Source organism: Lytechinus variegatus, chromosome 1 (genome assembly GCF_018143015.1).
Source record: "Lytechinus variegatus isolate NC3 chromosome 1, Lvar_3.0, whole genome shotgun sequence".
In the NCBI taxonomy this organism is placed as follows: domain Eukaryota; kingdom Metazoa; phylum Echinodermata; class Echinoidea; order Temnopleuroida; family Toxopneustidae; genus Lytechinus; species Lytechinus variegatus.
The window spans coordinates 25,563,212-25,566,620 of NC_054740.1; positions in this window are offsets into that span (position 1 = coordinate 25,563,212).

The following is a 3,409-nucleotide window of genomic DNA, read 5'->3' on the forward strand; positions in this document are numbered from 1 at the left end:
TTATTTTCCCCTATCATGCTTGAGCAGCTTCAATTCACCATTCATCTTCGATATTAAAATGCGCAACGATGGGTGTTTCGGAGGAGCATCGATTTCTAGTGCGGTGATTGGTCAGTTCGGGGGGTCATGTGGGGGTATATTACGTCTAGTGGTCTGGCATTCTATATAGGATAGGTCTCCGTGTCTGAAAAATCAGTACAGTATGTCACTTGAGAATAAACAGCGCAATCATAATTCTGCTCACAATGGTGATGCATTTTATGACCAGGAGCCGCGGAACGGTTTTCAAAGTGAGGGGCTGAGCCAAAAGTGTGTGTGTGTGTGTGTGGAAGGGGGGGGGGGCTGACCATGCTAAAATCACAATCATATGATAAATTTTACGTTTTTGTACACGGTTTTGGAAAAAAGTGGGGGGGGGGGGGGCTGAAGCCCCCCAACCCCCCGGTTCCGCGGCGGCCCCTGATAATGACTGACTTTAGCCATGGTTATATTACAAAATTAATGTTTTAGTTAGATCACCGAAAATTAGTCTACCACTATTCCAATACATGGACAATAAATTGAAAGGTATTGTACAGGATTAACTTTGCGCTTTACATGAAAAAAAAATATTCAGTTGTCGGATACAAACAAGATACTAGTAGTCGGCCTGCATTTTTTCCTTCTCTTTTTGATGTATTCACAAAAGCATGAGACAATTAACGGAGCTGAGCATTTCAATCTTTGTCTGTAGCTATCTTTATCCAATAAAATACATTTTTTAACGGAAATAAAAAAAAAATATTTTCTCGAGAGAATGAGCTAAAGATACGAAGTAATGCAAAAAAAAATTGAATTGAACACTACACTTTATGGGATAATCGAGTTTAGCCTGGCTTCATGGGGAAATAGCACAAGTAAAGTTCACAAATATATATAGCGCTAGGGCAGATATGCATTTAAAATATGAAATCGTTCTAAGAAGAGAATGCAAAAGAGAGGTACAAAGTCGTTTAGCTATAATTTATGTTGCCCCTTTAAAACAATTGAGGAATAAATATAAATAGGAAAAGAAGGGGTCGTTATAAAGGCCTAAATAAATAAATTTTTATTTTATATGATTATTATTACTTACATGTACATGTATATCTATGTAAATTATTCTATTATGTAATCGTCACAATTTGTAATTATTTCATTTATTTTCGTATATCTTTATATTCATTATGATTACTGTGTTTGATATATTGAATTTTCAATAAATGCAGAAACACCTGCAAAAAAAAATAATAAAAAATAAATAAATGCAATGACCTATTGAGATGCATGAGATATTGTGCAAAAGAAAAGAAAGTTGCGACGAACCGGTCATGATCAGTACAGGGGCTGCGGAACGGTGGGGAGGGGGTGACCTGTTACTTGTAAAAAAAAACCGGGGCCTGTTGCATAAATAAATTTTAAAGTAATTAAAAAACACTATGGCAAATAAAACAGTACTTTGACAAATTTACGTCATTGACACTTAACAGATAGAAAAACTCAATAAATAAAAATAACAAAATTAAAACAAAAAATGCCAGAGTTTTTCTTTTATGCAATCACTGATTTTAAGATAATCATGCCATTCAGATACGTGTATAGATCAGTGTAAGTGAGAGCGGGGCTAATCTGCCCAGGGGCAAGTCCGCCAACCACGTGATTTTCCACTTTGCTGTGACTGGATGGAGGTTTTTTTTAAATTTTGTAATCTTCATCTGCCCAAAGGTAGCCATATACCTTAACGAGTGGTCATCTGCTTGGGAATTCCAGAAAAATTACGTCGACTCGTCCATTTCGAAGCCATTATGTAGAAAATATTTTTTTTTTCTGCTTGGGAATTCCAGAAAAATTACGTCGACTCGTCCATTTCGAAGCCATTATGTAGAAAATATTTTTTATAGACACTCTTGAATGCTGTTATAATATTTAAATATTTATTTTGTTAGAAAGGTGTGATATTTGCTTACTGAAAATACTTCAAAATATGTTGTACATTTTACGAAAAACAAGAGAAAAGAAGATGGCTAACACCGGGCTAACTCGCTTCTATAGCGATGGAGCAGGTCCGCCAGCGGCATACCGTGGGTCGAGGCAGGGGGGGGGGAGGGGCATCAGCAACATTTTGAGTCACTTATACTGGTATACTGACCTTTCATTTCATTTAGGTTTTATTTCCACAAATCCGTTATGTTACAAAACTTTGATAATTTACATAACTAAGCTGAGCAACCATTACACACGTAGACTATATAAGTATAAATAGCAAGCATTCTTAATAAATACATATTAAAGGGAAGTTCACCCTGACAAAAAGTTTATTGTAAAAATAGCAGAAAAAATAATAAAAAATATTGCCGAAGGTTTGAGAAAAATTCATCAAATAATTAAAAAGTTATTAGAATTTCAATTATTTGATTTGTGACGTCATATGCGAGCAGCATTCCTACATAGCGAATGGTAAAAAATCAATGAAATGTCATTTTCTCAGAAAATTGAAAATGGTTTTCACTGTAACTTTTGTATATCAATAGACAAATCATTTCACACCCGATCATGAAAAGAAACAAAATTAAGTCATCAGGAACCATACAAAATTTGAAATTCATACATTTTATATTACATAACACATGGGGCAGCTGCTCGTTTATGACGTCACAAATCCAAAATTTTGAACTCGAATAACTTTCTTACTCTTTAACGGATTTTCCTCAAACCTTCACCAATATTTTTTACTATTTTTTCTGCTATTTTCACAACAAAGTTTTCTTCAGGGTGAACTTCCCCTTTAATACATGTTTGAGTACATAAAACGGAAAAGTGGAGGAAACCTTAGAAGCAGAATGCTTGTAGATAAGGTTCCCTTTTTTATACATTACTTTTGATATAAATAATAATACACGTGACAACATTTTATAAATCAAATTACACCGACAAAAACAACACAACACAGAAACGTGACAAAAGAAAGAAACGAAGAAATAAAAGAACAAAAGAAATAAAGCAAGCAGCTGCCATCCAACAGAATTTAAAGCCTGTGTATAGCTTTGGTAAAGGGTCAATAATGTGATTGATAATCGAATATCATCTAATATGACAGTCTTACTGAAGCGTAGAGACCGTTAGATATTTTTCCAACTGCACTTCTCTGAGAAAATGTCAAATATTCAAATCTTGGATATATAGCGCCCTCTCTCAGCGATGCTTGTTTTAAATTAAAAAATGGGCATTCAAGCATTTATCTTATAAATTTAGTGATTAGATATCCAAAAGTTACAGACAAAGAACATATCTTGAAAGTTTCAGCCCAATCCATGATTTGGAATAGGATTTAATTGAAAGACAAAAACACACAGATATTTTAATTTGATCGGGTGACCCGATCAAGTTAAAT